This window comes from Crinia signifera, chromosome 2, assembly GCF_055691185.1.
Source record: "Crinia signifera chromosome 2, ASM5569118v1, whole genome shotgun sequence".
Taxonomy (NCBI): Eukaryota; Metazoa; Chordata; class Amphibia; order Anura; family Myobatrachidae; genus Crinia; species Crinia signifera.
The window spans coordinates 193,417,196-193,436,764 of record NC_139218.1 but is presented as its reverse complement, the minus strand read 5'-3'; the positions used below and the strand labels follow the sequence as shown (position 1 = coordinate 193,436,764).

At 46.3% G+C, this 19,569-nt stretch overlaps 1 pseudogene; it reads left to right on the top strand.

The window, feature by feature from the left end:
- The first annotated feature begins 8,818 nt into the window (after positions 1-8,818).
- On the top strand, positions 8,819-9,151 carry LOC146058471 (activated RNA polymerase II transcriptional coactivator p15 pseudogene; annotated as a pseudogene).
- Positions 9,152-19,569: the final 10,418 nt, after the last annotated feature.

Below are 19,569 nucleotides of genomic sequence, written 5' to 3'. Positions count from 1 at the left end.
TAATAAATTATACATGATTTTGCAAAGCGCAGCTCCATTGTCTTTTTTCTTGTATTTCATATCCCAAAGGGGTTGGTAATCCCCCTTTTATTGGGGGCTGCTGCAGTGCGAAATTATACAATCAGCGCTCAAACTCTTTCTCTTTTTTTTCATATGTCCGCCCCCTACACGTGCGTCACGACTGCATTACCATACGTACGCCCTGCGTTTGCATGGCAACGCCCATGAAACGCGGGGCGTATGCATATGGTAATGAGCCCAAATAGCCCTTCACGCCCCTCTCCACCCCCTGTTCGGAGTGTTCACATTTCATGTGAGATTTGGCCGTACGCCCCGCTCGCACATGCGCAGAGACGCCTCTGCACATGCGCAGACACAAAACATCGGCGGCACGAACGCACGCGGATATTACCGCACCGATCAGAATAAGGGCCACTGTCACCAAAAGTTGTATGCACATATTGTTGTTGCAGTTGCAAGGATATATACAGATGCAGTATCAGATTGCTAAAATGGCTTTATGCACAATTACCCCCCCCCCCCATCATTATATGAACCTCATGCAGAACTCTGGGAGACAATGGAGTCATCTGCCGCCGGGCTCCTGCACCCAAGGGGGCACCTCTCCTCCCTACAAGTTTAAATCCATTAATTGAAAGCCAGCAATATTGCTTCCGTGGCAGAGTTCTGAAATATATGTGTTTTCTCTCTATATATAGATATATAATTCATAAAAGACATATACAGATTTTATATTAGGTTGCGTGTGTGTGTGTGTGTGTGTGTGTGTGTGTGTGTGTAGGGGGACCACATCTTGCCTCCGGGCACCTGGGATGAACTTACGCCACTGCAGGTTCCCAAACATGGGGCCTTATTTTGGTTCATTCTTTCTGACAAAATCCTTCTTAGATGGACAAAACCATGTGCACTGCAGGGGGGCAGATGTAACATGTGCAGAGAGAATTAGATTTGGGTGAGTAATTTTGTTTCTGTGCAGGGAAAATACTGACTGCTTTATTTTTACACTGCAATATAGATCTCACTTTGAAGTAAAACCCCACCCAAATCGAATTCTCTCTGCACAAGTAACATCTGCCCCACCTGCAGTGCACATGGTTTTGCCCATCTAAGAAGGATTTTGTCAGAAAGAATGAACCAAAATAAGGCCCCATGGTCCTTAAGGCACCCTAATGGTCTAGGTTTTAAGCATAACCATGCTTGACCACAGGTAACTTAATTAGTACCAAAGTTTGAATAACCATTTGTGCTGAGTTATGGATACCTTTACCTCCTGGATCTTAGTAGGGGCGTAACTAGAACTTTGTGGATCACATAGCAAAATTTTGAAAGATTGGCTGGTTGTTTATCACTCTCCACTTTATCACTTTTGTGAAGCTTGCACTAATTGCGGGATGTACTAAGGGAAAAATGCGGTAAACCCCCGTTTTCAGGGATTTTACCGCATTTTCAAATATACTAAGACCTGGACACCCTGTCTTCGCTGGACAGGGTTCTATGGGCTTCTATTGCCGCCCTCCGCAGACCACAGAGGCCGACCCCCCTCCCCCTGACTTACCTTCCTCCGTGAAACCTCCTCCCCCTAGCAACAGGTCACAGCCAGAGGTCATTCCGGCTGCAGGGGGAGGTGGCGCCGGGTACAGCTGCAAGCCGCTGAAGCCCAGGGAGGTGACGGAGACCCCTGCACACCACATCACAGGTATTGCGGGGGGCCTCGATCACCACATTGCGATGCTAGTCGCATATGTTAGTACATATGTGCTATCATCGCTGCGGTGGTGCGGCGAGGGGCGGCAATGTATTTTAATACATCCCGCCCTAAGAGAGATACAGAGAAAAACAGAAAGAATAAGGGAATGAGAGAAAGAGAGAGACAGTGTCACAGAGAGAGAAATAAAGGAACAAGAGAGAGAGAGAGAGAGAGAGAGAGAGAGAGAGAGAGAGAGAGAGAGAGAAGCAGGAGAGACACTACTTGATTACAGTACAGGTTATTAATGATCTTCTTATCATCAATTTTAAGTGATGTAAGTTTTAAATTGATTATACTGTATTATGTTCAGTAAATGTGAATAAATTGCTATTAATTATAACATATATTAGCACTATTATTGCGCTCTCTTATTATCCTTGTTGGTAATTTGTGTTCCACTGGGGCAGGGACTGATGTGAATGTTCAACTATTCTCTGTAAAGCGCTGCAGAATTTGTGTGCATTATATATATATAACAATAAATTAATGTTGAGCTTTTGACTGTCAACCTTTCCCATGTCGACCTAATGTGTGTGTCGACATAATGACCATATCGACCTTTTGAGTGTGTCGACATAAGGCCTGTCAACCTTTGGTTGTCGACCTAATGCATGTCAACCTTCCTGTGTTCGACCTAATGATCCCCACCCAACATCTGCATAACCTGCACCCTCTGTACTTACGCCACTGATAGGTAGGGCGCCTTGGGGGCTGTGTTTGGGAAACTCTGACCTACTGTAGGGTATTAAAGGGTATTGCAAGGTTATACACCCAGCCATGTGGGGAGAGTGTAGCTGCATGTCTCCCGCCTAAGGGGGCGAAATTCGAAGCTTTGTGTGTCATCTAAACATCACCCGCCGCCCACACAAATGTCTGCCCCCCCTCGCACGCCAATTGCCCTGCACGCATGCGAATGGATGTCAGCTGCTCGTCCCCCGCACCTGCGTCTTGGGTGAACTTTCATGAGAACGACCATGAAATACTTGGCATTTCCATGGGCAAGACCATGGCCTGCCGCCCCCCACCCGCTCTGATGTGTGCAAGCAGCTGGCAAATAACCAATTTGCCATGGCCGCTCACACAATGCAGCTGCGCATGCACATAACTGTTTATGCACATGCAAAGTTGCGATACATCATTCCTCTGTGCAAACGCGCAGGGGAGCTATAAGATCTCAGTGTCACCCCCTAAATCTCTAGCCCATTGTCAGGATCTTGGGCTCATAGAGTGATTGTTATTGTGTTTAGCGTCACATGTAAAGTGCATCTTCTATTTGTAATCTCTGGTCTCCTTTTGAGAGGAGAAGTTTTGCCTGAAAGCTTGCTGTTTCCAAGACAAAGCATAGAAGTCCAAATCATCTAAGTGTTTCATCTAAGTGTTTTGGGCCCATTATCAGACAATAACCTCATGCTGAGAAGGTCAGGACCCACATTTGAGAACCGCTGGTTTAGTGCAATGTTAATTTTTATATTACTTTTACTGTACATTTTTATTGTTTAATATTTTACTTATTTCTCTTACATCCATATGGGATACAGGCAATCGTTTATGACGGTGGGGAAAAGAGGGTATCCTCAGGAGACAGGCACATACAAAACTTTACACTGGGTGTACTGGCTCCTCCCCTCTGCTTCCCCTCCCACCAGCCAGTTTAAGAAAATGTGCCTCAGGAGAAGCACGCAGCAGGAAGAGCTCCAGAGAGCTTTTCTTCAGTTTTATTTTCTTTATTATTTTGGGGCTGCTGTTTTGGACTTAACAGCAGTCCTGCATCGTGGGAGACTAGGGAAAGGGTACAGCTGCAGGCCACTTATGGTACCAAGCTGTCCCTGCCAAAGGACCACCGTCCTGAGTGGGTGATGTTACCGCGTGCAATGTGCTGCAGCGAGCACACCCCCAGCATCCCACACACCCCTAGTCCAGTCTGAAGACGTTGGTCGTGAGTAAAACCCTGGGTTCCCCTCAGTGGGGTCCCCAGTTTTTGGTGTGACAAGATGGCGGCGGTGTCCCTGCACAGGGTCCACGCAGTCCCTGCCCAGACTGGGACTGGTACTGCCCCTGTATATGCCAGGGCAGTTTTGCCATATTACATAAGGCTATTACAGCCAGGGGTGCAAGTATGGTGGTACGGGGTGGTACGGCGTACTGGTAAAACATATTGTGCCGGTACCCCATACCGCCATAACAAATACCCCTAAATTGCTTACTGCGCATGTACGCATATGTAAGTGGCGGGGGGCATGGCCACTTACATATGCATGCGCGCCCGGCCGTCATAATAGGAAGGAACTAAGGAGAGGGAGGCAGGGTATCACTGGAACTCAGTCTATACCTTTTACCGACGGTGTCCGGAGCCTGGTAGAGAAACTCGTGAGATGATGGTGACATCATCATCGCACAAGACCAGGAAGCTCTGCAGCGGCAGACATGCGGAAGCAGCAAAGAGATTCTGGATTGTACTGCGCGCTAGCAGTGCCCGTTCCTCAGCTCACCCGGGTCCTCCTGTGATCCTGCAGGCTGCCAAGATCTCCCAGTGCTGCTATTGAGGAGGTGCATGTGTCCCTTGGCACTGCCCTGCAACACTAGGATCCAGCACCTGCTGACACTGCGGACAGATCGGGCAAGGAGCTGGCAGTGAGTACAAATATATGATTCCCTGCTTTAGAAAGTGAGCCACTGCTCTCCCCACTATCTCGTTCCTGCCCCCTCTGTACCATCACTCTTGCCTCCTTCCTGACCTCACTGATGCCCCCTCATCCTGGTCTTGTCATATCACTGCTGTCCTTCTTGTCATGTCTCTGTCCTCTTTGGGCACCTCTGTCCACTCCTCACTGTCATGTCCCTGTCCCCTCTATCCTGTTGCTGCCATTCCTCTCTCTTGTCTCTATCTTCTCTGACTCTATCTGGCACTGTGGGGGCATACCTGCCACTGTTGGCATATCTGGCACTGTGTGGGCATGTGTGGCACTGGGGGGCATATGTCTGACACTGTGGGGGGCATATTTGGCACTGTTGGGGCATATGTGTGGCACTGTGGGGGCATATCTGGCACTGGGGGCATATCTGGTACTGTCTGGCACTGTGGGGGCATATGGCTGGCACTGGGGGCATATCCGGCACTGTTTAGGCATATCTGGCACTGTGTGGGCATAGCTGGCACTGAGGGCATATCTGGCACTGTGTGGGCATGTGTGGCACTGGGGGGCATATGTGTGACACTGTGGGGGCATATCTGGCACTGGGGGCATATCTGGTACTGTCTGGCACTGTGGGGGCATATGGCTGGCACTGGGGGCATATCTGGCACTGTTTAGGCATATCTGGCACTGTGTGGGCATATCTGGCACTGTGTGGGCATGTGTGGCACTGAGGGGGCATATGTCTGGCACTGTGGGGGGCATATTTGCCAGTGTTGGGGCATATGTGTGGCACTGTGGGGGCATATATATGTGGCACTGTGGGGGTAAATGATAATCGGCACTGTGGGGGCATATATGTGCACAAGCCCAAACAGAAATTTTTTGTCATGTAGCCACCCGCCTAGTGCTATATGACCACGCCCATTACCACGCCCATATTTCGGTGCACGGCACAGTACTAAGACATTTTTCTTCTACTTGCACCACTGATTACAGCACTGTCTCAGTTTAAAATTCTGTAAGCGCCATTATGGTGGGCGGAGCTAACCCAGGGCGGGACCAGAGCTCTGCCAGGAGCCAAACCTGCTTCCTGCTTCTTCCCTGGAAGCTGGAAATGCCATTATAGCAGCTACAGACACTCCTCAGCGGTGTGGGAGCAGTGGGAATCTGCAGCAGTGACAGCAATCAGGTTTCAGCGCTATTGTGTACCCTGGTACACTTTGCCTGTATATACTGTTCATATAGTACTATGTTACATGTACTGTGGTTTACCAGCTCTTTAATCTAAAAAGCTAAGGTTAAGGGTGTCCTGGTCCCCTCAGTGTCTCTGTACCCTGTCCCACAGGTTTGTTACAGCTATTGAACACACGATACAGATAGTACTTCACATACAGTAGTTATTATCTGTTTTTCACACTGTCATATATACATTGTGATTGTCTGTGTGTGTGTGGGAAGCTTGATATCTAAAAATGGTGAGAAAATTAACTTGCATGGTCTGCAGTGACAAATTCATTCCTGCTTCCTCTTCACAAGTTACTTGTGAATCCTGCATGTCACCCCAACTTAGTTGGGTATCCTCACAACTTGGGGGGCAACAATCAGATACTGGGAAAAGCTCACAGGAGCCTTCCTGGGCTAGTGGCATTAAATCTATGCTAGAATCTGTGTACACACTGCTAACACTGCACAGACCCAGAGAGTGCAACAAGATATTTCTGTCTTGGCTGAGTTGATACACTGGGTGATTATTGGGTGATATGTCTGTCCCACAGGTGTCTGAAAAACTGCACCACATTCAAGACACAGCAAAGGTAATATATATATATATATATATATATATATATATATATATATATTAGTGTAGGATCCGGCACTCCCTTCAATATAGATGTAATGCTGCGGTGCCCTCCAAAGCCCTTTTCAGGGATAGCATACCAGTGTGGTGGGCGGCACTCGGACAGACTTGTACTCCAATGAAGATTAAAACAGCCTTTATTTCCAACTGCGTTTCGAGGTAACACCCCCCCCCCCCCCGTTTTCAAGGACAGACAACATATCAAATGACACACAGCATATAAATACAAAATAATTCCCGCCACCACTCCCCCAGGACTGGCGTGGACACGCCTTACTCACCTATCCCCAGGGCCGGTGCAAGGCACCGGAGCGCCCCAGGCGAGTCGGGGTGGGGGCGCCCCGGTGGGGGTGGTACCACCGGGGGGGTGGTACCTGTGGAAAAAACTTGCGGCCCCGGCGTCCCTGCAGTGCTGGAGCGGGCAGGGGTGTCCGTGCCGCAGGGGTACCTACGGCGCTGTCATTGTGTATAAAGCTGGCTGCGGCCGGCGGGGTCCCTGCAGTGAATAGAAAATAACTAGCACTTCCCGCGCTGCCACGCGCATAGCGCTAGTTATTTTCTATTCACTGCAGGGACCCCGCCGGCCGCAGCCATCTTTATACACAATGACAGCGCCGCAGGTACCCCTGTGGCACGGACACCCCTGCCCGCTCTAGCACTGCAGGGACACCGGGGCCGCAAGTTTTTCACACAGTTCGCTGGGGGCGAACTGCCGCCCTCCAGGTGCCGGCGCCCTAGGCAAATGCCTAGAGCTGCCTAGTGGTGGCGCCTGCCCTGCCTGTCCCGGTCATTACCGCCGGCGTCCGTCACCGCTGTCTACCTCAGACCAGAGGTGTAGCGCCGCAATGCCTCCCCATGGAACCTAGACCCTGTGCAATGGTTCTGGGTACAACACTGTACTGCGCACACTTCTGGGGTTCCAGTCACGTGATACGATCTAACCAATGGCTCAGCCTGAACAGGGAGCGTGATGTGTTGCCAAGCAACCTGTAATACAAATACCCAAAATATAAACAATGACATATACATCAATACTTTTAAAATGTCTAAAACCGGTATATACGCTTATTCATTGTCACTTTTGTTACATATAAATATATACTCCATGGAATTTCATTAATTATTAACCATGTGTAAACTGCCAGCATCGGGCAACATTGGACAATAAGGGGCATTTAATATATACAGTATAAAGTTATCAAAAAAAGCCCAGCACGCGACTATATGGACTACAAGCCCAATTCCGATGTCCCAGATAGTTAGATTGCTGAAGAACAAACACCACAAAAACAAAACAATTGATAAAATATACAGTACACTTCAACAAATGCAAGATGAAAATTTGAAAAAATAAGCAAAATTATTAAATCACATTTCTTCCATATGATTAGTACTACAAGAACCCCTATGGCTGTTACTCTAGACCGATCATGTTCTTGATCATCAGAGGAACTCTAATAACTACAGGAAGCACTGTAACCCCAGATTCTCATTAAGTCCGTTGGGGGCCACCGTCCCCAAATAATGGATCCAGCGGCTTTCTTTTTTTTTTGTAAAGCCTTATTTCTATCCCCACCCCTCAAATTGGCAGGGACATGGTCAATTATTATAGACTTCATACTGGCTACACTATGCCCCATCTTTAAGCAGTGTCTAGGGACAGGTTGTTCAGCACTCCCTTGATTTAAAGCAATGTGTGCTGCCTTCTTCCAGAGGGATCGTACCAGGATCTGTTTAGTACACTTGCAAAAAACCAGAGAAGAGACGCATCAGATGAGCAATTGTCTATCAATTATATATTTATATATACGTGTTCGTAATATATTTATTTTTTATCTACAAATAGATATTTATTGGGTATATGTAGATTTGTTGCCAGGTGTCAGCCTGCTTTATGTATTATTTTAAACTTGTTTGTTGTATTTCTTGTAAAATACGCTGTTATATTGTTGTAAACGCTTGCCGGGCCTTTAATAATGTTTAATGATGTTATAATGATGGTACCTGTGGAAATGATAGAGTATATAAACCTGATACGTACCTGGGTTAACCACACCCCCCTGACGAAGACCGTAGTCGAAACGAGTTGGGTGTGGCTTATTCTGGCTGACTGAGTGACATCTTTCTTCCACCTGAAGTCCCGCTGGTTACCGGTCGTTGTGTGGTGAGGCTCCGGCATCTGTGGTCTGCGGCTGAGTGGCGGTGCTCCGGATCCATATGTCGGAAGGGTCCACGGTGACTTTGACCTACTAGGCTGGCAAGCATACTATTTTAAACTGCAATGTACGCTTTATTGTTCAGTTAATGTATCTTTAATTATAATGCTCATCTGGTGCGTCCCTTCTCTGTTTTTTTTGCATATATATATATGAATAAAAGAGAGCGCCACACATCTGGAAAAGTTAGTAAATGACTTTCATATATTTATTAACTAAAATGTAATTATTAAAAATAAATAAAAACATACACGGCCGCCGCCTCCTCCTTCTCATGGGTGGTGGTTGATGGCGGGAAGGATGCTCTATGTACTCTTCGCCATATGCTGTAGTTATAATAATGCCGAAATCAAAGGAGATTCTTTCTTCAAGCACATCTGGAAGCGATTCAGATGAAGTTGACCAAAAGCCAAAAAGCCAAAGCGAAAAAAGCAACCACCACCAGAGAAAGAGAAGCCAACAAAGAAGCAGAAGACTGGGGAGAGCTCTAAAGGTTCAGCATCCGCCAAACAAGCAGATAGGAGCGGGGATGATGATCTGGAACATATTTCAGATCGGAAAACTGAGATTCGTTAGTGTCCGGGACTTCAAAGGAAAAGTACTCATTGATATAAGGGAATATTTTATGTACCAATCAGGAGACATGAAACCAGCTAAAGGAAAAAAAGTCTGATATTGATGACGCAATAAAAAACATGCAACATCCATCCATTGGCAAAAGAAACCTTGTGTTTTACTTTTAAGCACTCTTTTTACATTTAATATTTTGTTTACTACTCTTTTTTTCGTTTGTTTTACGAGCTGTTGTACTTTTTGGATTGCGAAACGATTTGTAAGATGAAACATTTTTTAATGTGCTTTAAAACTGAGCATATTTGAAATGCAGTTGAAGCCTCCATTACCTCCCTTGTTAGAACATCCTCTGCATAGCGCAGATGGAACTATGGTGACGTCAAGTGGCCAGATCACTGATATTATGAAGACCTCCTACTCCCAGATATATGCTGAACCCCCTCAGGATACAAATAACCCCCTGATAGTGTCACCCCCACCCCTTGGGTATTTCCGAATCTCCCTCAATACCCTGAGGAGTATGCCGATAGATTAGAGGTCCCGATTACATTGGAAGAAGTTCCGAGAGTAATCCAATAATCTAAACCTTCGAAGGCCCCTGGTCCGGATGGCCTGTCCGCCAAGATACTCTTGCCCCGGCTTGGCGATGACTTGGTTAAATTCTATAATCAAATCATTACTACCCATTCCATTATATTTCAACTCCGCTGTTATTAGGCTGCTCCCCAAGTCGGGGAGAGATCCAGCTCTGCTGGGATTTTACAGACCCATTTCTTTACTCAATTTTGACTACAAAGTTTTTACTAAAATTTTGGCAGACTGTTTAAAATTTCATTTGCCGCGGATTGTCCACCCGGATCAAACAGGGTTCATAGTGGGACGACATTCTGTAATAAATGTGAGAAAGCTGTTAGGGACTATTCATCATATGTCAAGCACACATCATACAATCCCAAAGCTAGTTATTTCGTTTGACGCCGAGAAGGCATTTGATTTCGTTAAATGGGAGTATCTTTTCAAGACAATGTGCCTCTTTGTGTCATGACTAGGGATTTGGGACCCGGGAGTGACCTTGGTGGCTAACTGACAACCAAATGGAAACAGGACGGAGGCACGTGGATACAAATGGGTAATGTTTATTGCATAGAATGAAAACTGGTACAGGAGACAATTGAAAGTTTGTAATAGTCTTTGGGAAGCTGGAATCTGGTAACAGTTACTTGGAAGCACGGAGTAGGACCACTGGGGCAAAGGTGCTAGAAGCACGGAGTAGGACCACTGTAGCGCAGGTGCCGGAAGCACGGAGTGCAGCGGTGAAGGTGGTCACGGGTGCAGGTACTGAGGCACGCAGAGGCAGGTGGTCACAAGTGCAGGCAACTCGGAAGCACAGGTGCAGGCAACTCGGAAGCACAGGTGCAGGTGGTCACAGGTGCAGGAACTGTAGCACGCAGGTGCAGGATGCAGACGGAGCACAGGTGCAGGATGCAGACGAAGCACAGGTGCAGGATGCAGACGAAGCACAGGTGCAGGATGCAGATGGAGCACAGGTGCAGGATGCAGACGGAGCACAGGTGCAGGATGCAGACGGAGCACAGGTGCAGGATGCAGACGGAGCACAGGTGCAGGATGCAGACGGAGCACAGGTGCAGGATGCAGACGGAGCACAGGTGCAGGATGCAGATGGAGCACAGGTGCAGGATGCAGATGGAGCAAAGGTGCAGGATAGCTGGAAGCTGGGGATACCAGCAGTACAGGATAGCTGGAAGCTGGGGATACCAGCAGTACAGGATAGCTGGAAGCTGGGGATACCAGCAGTGCAGGATAGCTGGAAGCTGGGGATACCAGCAGTGCAGGATAGCTGGAAGCTGGGGATACCAGCAGTACAGGATAGCTGGATGCAAATGCTGGGTAACTGGAACACCACAGAGCTTAAGCAGGAGCACAGGCTGAAGCTTCCTCCCAAGGGATTGACAACAATGCAAAAGCCCAGTGTTCATGCAGGGCTGGGAGGATAACCCCTCAGAGCAGCACTGATTGGGCAGCTGGGTGATTAGAAACGGCCACACCTGTTCACAGTCTCTGGATGAGGCAAAAAGGGAACTAGCATGATACTTCTCCACTGGTAACTATAGAACTCACCCAGGTGCTCATTACTAGCAAAGACTCAGATCTTGCTACAGCAGGGTGAGATACAAGACTGACAGGCAGGTAAGACAGGACAAATGCACAGAGTTCTGGCAGGATTGTGACACTTTGGCTTTACACCGGACTTTATTAATATTTTACGTACCCTGTACAGTGCCCCTGTATCCCAAATATCGTTTAATGGCTCTATTTCTTCATCTTTTGCGATCTCCAGAGGCACTAGGCAGGCTGCCCATTATTCCCACTTTTATTCATCATCGCCATAGAACCACTGGCGAATACCATACGTAATTCATCTCTAATTGAAGATATTTCTATTCAAAACCAAGTGCTTAAAGTCTCTTTATATGTGGATGATACTGTATGATATTATTCCTCTCTAATCCATCCACATCTCTACCGGCTGTACTCGATTTGATCTCCGCTTTCGGATCCATTTCTGGTTATAAGGTTAACTTGAGTAAGGCAGAAGTTCTCCCAATCCAGGGTCCGCCACTATATTTCCAAACATTGCCGATACTTCAACCCTTCCATATTTCCTCCACTTCCATCACATATCTAGGTATTGCCATTCCCTCAAACCTTGCTGACCTTTATAAACTAAACTTCACTCCAATTATAGACAAAATCAAGAGATATCTGTACAGCTGCTCATTTCCCTTTAAGGAAGAATGGCAGCAATCAAAGTATGCTGTTCCCCAATTTTTTTTTTACATAATGCAAATCTTACCAATAAAAGTCCTGCCTAAAAATCTAAAACTTTTAAATTCTCTTTTCTCCCGCTTCCTGTGGCAGGGGAAGTGACCACGAATAGACTTCGCCAAATTGCATCTTCCCCGTAAAAAGGAGGACTGGGTTTTCCAGACCTAACGCAATACTCCAATGCCATATTCTTCAGATATATCAGTGACTGGCTACTGGGCAATAGTTCATATACTGATACCCAACTAGACTCAGCTCTGTTTGCCCCGTTTTCTCCTAATGGTTTACTTCATACTAAATGGTCAGACCTACCAGTTTTTATCAAAGAGCATCCCTTATTTACAGATAAGTACCGAGACTGAGCCATCAATAAAAAATTTCATAGCAGCCCCTTATACTCCCCATATGTATTGTTATGGGGAAACCCTGCTTTTCCTCCATCACTAACTAATTCCACTTTCTCTCAGTGGAGAGAGAAGGGCCTGGCCTCTATCACCAAAGTTTTTGACCCCGGAGGAGATTTACTCTCATTCGCAGACCTCCAATCACAATATCAACTCCCATCTTAAAATTTTTATATGTACCTCCAAGTCAGACATTATATCCAATCACTACCTAAGCCTAATAATACTGACAATACGACATTGATGTCTCTAGCAGCCTCTTCTAGCTGGACACTACATAAATGGTCCACAGATACCCTCAGTATCTCCCTGTTACCTGACCTACTGTCTCAGTAAGGCTAAAAAGGGACAGACTAGATGGGCCAAGTGGTTCTTATCTGCCGTCAAATTGTATGTTTCTATGTTTCTATGACTCTACTCTTAAGTACCTACATTCAGCGGTGTAGCTAGGCCGGAGCCGCACCAGCTCCTGGCACCGACATGTCACCTGGCGCCGGAGCTCTGCCGCCGGCTCCCCCGCAGTCAGTGGGGAAAGTTAGTTAATGGGGAAAGTAAAAAGGCAGGGATGCCGGCGCGGTACCGGTCTCGCGATCTTGCACCCCCGGAAGTAGCACACCACCAGCACTGTGGAGCCGGGCTTGGAGTCGGACGCCACACTGACCGAGTCCCGGCTGGAGTACAACCAGCAGCAACATCAGCGAGGACCAGAGGACACCGCTCAACGAACAGGTTAGAGGTGCACTGCAGAGGGGACGGGACACCACCAGCCTGAGACTTTAACTATTTGTTTCCCCCTTTTAGCCTGCGACTTTTCCCTTACACCTAGCCACCCATAGTCACCAACAACATGACGGAGCGGGAAGTAAACCCCCCCCCCCCATAATATCCTGAACTTTGGGATCACCACGCCAGTGACCACTACAGGGGGAGCAGCCTGTGGGGTCCTGTTATTAGTATTATTATACGGGGGGGGGCAGCCTGTGGTGTCCTGTTATTAGTATTATTATACAGGGGGGCAGCCTGTGGTGTCCTTTTATTATACAGGGGGAGCAGCCTGGGCATTACGTGTGTGGTATAATGTTAGGGTGCACCCCCTTTTTCGCCACGCAAGGGTCCCACCTGCTACAAATTGCGGGGGGCGCATGCCCTTGCTCCGGGCACTGTGGAACCTAGCTACACCACTGCCTACATTCCTCCTATTTACAGGTGGAACATATTAGACGTATATCACGCCTGCTCAGAGGAAATACATGACGGATCTGGAAACAGGTGCCTGAGTCAAATGTATGTTATCGCATGCTGATTTCTTTCACTGTATATGGGGTTGTGGGAAGATACGGAAGTTCTGGCACAAAGTAATTAAATTTATTAACTCCATGTTTTCCTTACATCTGACCCCCTGACCCATTAGCATGTATCTGTGGTAATTTCAAAAACTGGAACTTAGGCCCTGATAAACAAAATAAACAATATAAAATTTTTTATTGGCTACGATAGTCACTGTTGCCAAGAAAACTATCCTTATTCATTGGACTAGTCGATCTGCTCCAACACTTATAGAAGTGAAGCAGAAATTGATTCAGATTCTGTACTGTGATAGGCGTTCTATGATTCCTGGGATTGGTGTGGAGAAATTTTATAAAAAATGGGAACATTTCATCAATACCCTTGATGCTCAGTCCCAAAACCATATATTGAGATTATTTGAAAATACCTCTGGAACCTGCTGCATCAGTTTATGGCTGGTAATTAAGATATTCAACCATTCAGTCAGTTTACATAATAATTGTGCTTTGTTTCAGTGATGCTGGACCTACTGTCCATGTTGTTTAACTCTATCTCCCTATACTGCTTCCCTCATGTTTGTTCCCCTCCCCCCCTGTATGTCTTTTACAGTTTCTTCATTATATTACTTATTTTAGTATTTGATATAACCGCACCTTCTAGTCTTTTATTGATGTCTGGTGATGTTATTTATAAAAGGTGCTTTCCGGTATGACCATTGTGTTTATTGCATATGTACCATGATGTTGCCATGTTTTGATGATGATTTTATTGGTCATCTGCCTTATTTTTTCTTATTCTGTATTGAAAACTCAATAAAATATCTTAAAAAAATAAATAATAAAACATATACAATGTTATTGATTCAGGATTGGGTTAACAGTATAACATATTAACTCCTCACACAGAATTTCAGGAGATATTAATCAGTTGTTATTGCTAAACTAGACCAGCTCCGGAATAATATAACGGAATAATATAGTACGTATAGGTTAAGTTGTAAAAGTCTCTAGAATAGGTGTGTAGAGAATGGTCGGTCATGCTATTCACATACAACCAGACAATGCAACGACAGTGGCCTTCCTAAACCGACTGGTAGGTACCAAGAGCAGGTCCTGTATGCGGGAGGCGACAAAGATCTTGTCCTGGGCAGAAGGGAACGTTCAGGCCCTCTCAGCCATTTTCATCCCCAGGGTGGACAACTGGGAGGCGGACTTCCTCAGTCGCCACGACCTTCACCCGGAGGAATGGAGTCTAAAACACCAGGTATTCAATGCTCTGGTGGCTCGGGGGGACCCTACAGGTAGACCTGATGGCATCCAGGCACAACCGGAAGGTGGCCAAGTACTACTCGAGAATGAGAGACTCTCAGAAGGCAGTGGATGCTCTATCAGTAAAGTGGTTATTCAACCTGGTATACAATTCTCCGCCAGTCCCGTTAGTGGCTCAGGTTCTCAAAAAGATCAGTTATTATTTCTTTAATCAATATTGAACAATAAATCTTTATTTAAAAATTACCCTTGTGGTTTTTCTTTTATTGTGATGAAACTCAGGGCCACATAACATGTGTTAGACACGGTGGAAATGAGGGGTTAAAAACATATACTTTTCACAAAACAACATATAGTGTGTGTAGGGATAAAGTTAGGAAAAATGTGCAAAGAATAGTACAGAGCTATTCGATGTGCCATTTATTGATTTCTCTCTTTGAGAAGATAGTGCTGGTTGTACACTGTGTATAGCTATATTGCTAGTGTATGATTCTGTTATTGGCACAGAGCCCAGGCTAATGTTTGTCTAGGATTGTTATACAATGTTGCAGATTTGAGATAGTGTCTTTGCTGCAAATTAATTATGTTGGTCACGAAATGAGTCTTTCTAGATAGTGGTTGGACAAGTTTTTACTTTGGGTGCGCACTTTATTATTATTTGCCCACCTTTTATAATTAGTGCCTTTTTTATATCAGGCTTACAGGTAGTTTAAGTAGTTAGATCTATGTCCCTAGATTGGAAATTTATGTCTGCTTCTACCACCTAAAACTGCGCGCAGGTCTCCTAACACATCCTAGATCAAACATATATCAACTTTTTATATTTAGGCCAGAGGTTCCCAAACTTTTTTGAATCACGGCACCCTAGAGTATCAGAATATTCTTCAGGGCACCCCTAGGCCAAAGTTTGTTACCAAGAATAATTTTTTTTTTAAATGGAATAAGTTGTGCTGAAATGTCATCCTTAGGTCCAGTTATGTGGTGAGGAACAGGAGTCACTTCTGTTTCCCCACATATTTTATAATTGGAAGCACCAAGCACTGATTTTGCCTGTTTCATTGGCCATAAATATTTTGAATTGGTTCTGGACCACCAACCTGAGGCACCCCTGCAAGTGCTCCGAGGCACCCCAGGGAGCCTAGGCGCACAGTTTGGGAACCACTGATTTAGGCAAAATTTTGCATCTGGCGGCATTAACGCTAGCTCTGAACAGACAGGCAGACACGTGTTTCCTCCTGTCTAAGCAGGCTTTATCAAGGCTCCTTGATAAAGCCTGCTTAGACAGGAGGAAACACGTTTTATCCCTAAAGTGGTATCTGAATTCCATTTTAACCAGCCTATTTCCGTTCCGGCTAGTGGACCTCATTCTGAGGTCCCAGCTTCTCTGCATGTGGTTAGGGCTCTCCGGGTGTACATCCTTTGTTCTATATGATGCTCAAAAGAAAGGACGTCCTGCTTCAAAGCAGTCTATTGCACAATGGATCTGTGCAACGATAAAACAGGCTTATGTTGTGGCAACACTGCCAATGCTTTCTGGGGTGAAAGCACATTCCTCACGTTCAGTGGAACCTCCTTGGCAGCTGCTCGAGGAGTCTCAGCCCTCCAATTATGTAGGGCCGCTACATGGTCTGGTCAACATACATTTGTCTGACGCCCTGGCCAGGGATGATACTCAGGGGTAGATTTATGACCCGGCGATCAGGGGAATATGCGCTATCCCCATGCGTTATGGCAGGGGATAGCGCTTCCCCTGATCTATGACACCCGCCGAGCGGGTGTCTAACGTGCGGCGCTGTGGGGCAGGAGGCATAGGGCAGCTACGATATTTCGTGCTGCACCCCTGCCTCCTGCCTGATTTATGAACGGTCAGCATCACTGACCATTCCACCGCCTGCAGCTGTCGACTTCGCCAGCTGCAGGTGGCGATGCCCTATACCTACAGCAGGGACAGCGCTGTCTCTGCTGCTGACTATGAGCTGCGCTGGGATCTTGCGTGAGTAGCGAGATCCCGCGCATGCGCAGTCCAGCCAGCCGGGGAGAAGCAGACAGCACGTCAGTGTTAACTGACGCGCTGTCAGCTGGAGGGGACATCGCCAGAGGGGTGGGGGGTTATCGCTCCCCCGCTTCGGCATCAAGATCTTAGCAGATCTTGTCGGTGTCCCCTCCTGATTCGCCTCGCTAATGAGGCGAAGCAGGGAGTGTTATAGTGGCGCTCTTAGCGCCGCTATAACAAATCTACCCCTCAGTTTGGGCAGGCGGTGCTGCAGCAATCTCTGCACGTTCCCACCCATTCTGGTGTCTTTGGTATGTCCCCATCCTCATGAACGATTCCCTGTTTTCCATATGGATGTAAGAGAAAATAGTACTTTAATACCTACTGGTAAATCCTTTTCTCTGAGTCCATATGGGATACAGGGCGCCAGCCTCTGCGCAGAGTTCTGTTATTCTCACTGGTGTGAGCTATTGGGTCACTCAGGTGACTCCTTGTTACTTTTGTTGTCTCACAGGTGACCAAAGGTGTATTTTTTGTCACTACCATTCGTTAAATATGTTGTCACTTCGGTGACCAACTGTACTTTGCTGTCTCTAAAGTGACTGTTTATTCAACTGCTGTCATTATGATGACCAACTATTTTACTATGGCACTGAGGCGACCACTTGTTATTTTATGGTCGCTAACGTGACCTCCTATTACTTTTGAATACAAGTGATAGTTTGTTTGGGTGTGCTGGATGAATCCCACCACATATTATATTACACATATTCCTTCTCATATTCGTTTCTTCTCCTTCGGCACAGTTTTCTAGTAACTGGCTGGTGGGAGGGAAAGCAGAGGGGAGGAGCCAGTACACCCAGTGTAAAGTTTTGTATGTGCCTGTCTCCTGCGGATACCCCCTTTTCCTTACCGTCATTAACGATTCCCTGTATCCCATATGGACTCCGAGAAAAGGATTTACAGGTAGGTATTAAAATCCTATTTTTACTAGCCTCATATATATTGTTTAAGTTTGTTTAAGCTATATTTTTCTTAGTTGTATTAATACTGTACTTGTATTTATTCATATAATTATAAACACTGTTTAAAGTTTAAAGTTAATGTAGACATATGAAACATTTGGCAATGGCTTCATATGGTAGATTTAAGAGACATCTCTTGAGTTAATACTTATAGATCCCCCCTCCAAGCACATATTGCTCCCCTAATTTATACCTCAGACTCCACCCCTTCACCACACACACACACACACACACACACTGCCCACCTCCCCATTACCACTCAGTTTGTATCCCCTTCTTGTCACTACTGTCATCCTGTACCCTTTCCCCACACACTACTCTTTTATGCTCCAACACAAAAAGACGGAATATGACTTAGCCAGCGCTTGGAATTTCAGTCGGTACCAGGATTCCTCTCATATCATGTATGTAAATGAGAAAGAAATAGCACAGCAATAGTGAAGTACGTTTTTAAAAAACACAACACACTTTAATGATACAAAATGACAATCTTCTAAAACACACTTGCAGTGTCTAAAACAGCACTTTATAACGTGCATACGTTTCCTATTAAAACAAATCAATCCTGAAATGTATGGAGGCTAGTAATTACCGGATCTTGTGGAACTGACAATCAAGCAGTTCCAAATTCGCATGAGGTTTTCCACATCAAAGCAGATGCTGCTGGGCACTTCTGCGTGGATCCCCTCCGGTCTTCCAAACTTTCAGGTAGCTTCTGTGCAGATCACCAATGCGTTTCTTCCTTTACAGGACTTTTTTAAGGTGAAACCTTGAGAAAGAGGGGGATAAGTGAAAGTGGCACTTGGGGTAGTTCTGGAGGTAGATCTAGAGAGAACTTGGGGCAATGCTGTGGGTAGAGGGTGGGGTAAGTGCAGGCAGCAGCTGCACTTGGGACAAGGAGTGGGTTAGTGACATGCAGTACTGGGGGAATGGAGGGGGAAGGGTACATAGCATCAAAGGTGGTACTTGGAACAAGGAGGGGTAAGCGACAGGCAGTCAGGTGGGTAGTGAGGGGGGTCTGTGTAGACAAAAGCTTGGGCATTTCTGAAGGGCATGGAGGGGTTTTAGGTGCAGACTGTATTTTGGGTAGGGGTGTAAATGCAGACAGCAGTTGGGGTGGCACTTGGGACAAGAAGAGGAGTGACATGAACTACTGGGGGAAGGGAGAAAGTAAGGGTACATAGCATAAAGGGTGGTTCATGGGACAAAGAGGAAGGTAGCGACAGCCAGGTAGGTAGTGAGGGAAAAATGTGCAAAACACAGCTTGGGCAGTTCTGAGGGGCACAGAAGGGCTTCTGGGCAGGCAGTACTTTGGGTAAGGGGGAAAGGGTAGATAGCAGCTGTGGCATTTATAGGGTGCAAGGTTTGGGTTGGAGGCAAGCAATTTTAAGGATAGGAAGGGGGAAAGGGAAGATAGCAGCTGGGGCAATACTGGGGTAAGGATTTGGCTAAAAAGAGGCAATGCTGGGTGCAGATATTACCTCATTCTGCTCTTACTGCTTTTACACTACCCCTCATTCTGCACCCTCTTTCTGCATACTGCTCTCATACACTACCCCAGCCAATCAGTGGCCTTTATGCAGGCTCAAATTAGTTTCCACTGTTTGACAGCGAAGGAGGAGCTGAGAGGACCTCTTGAAGAAAGTAGACAACAAGGTGGTCCTGGTGAGGATGTTGAGAGCATGTAATTCTCC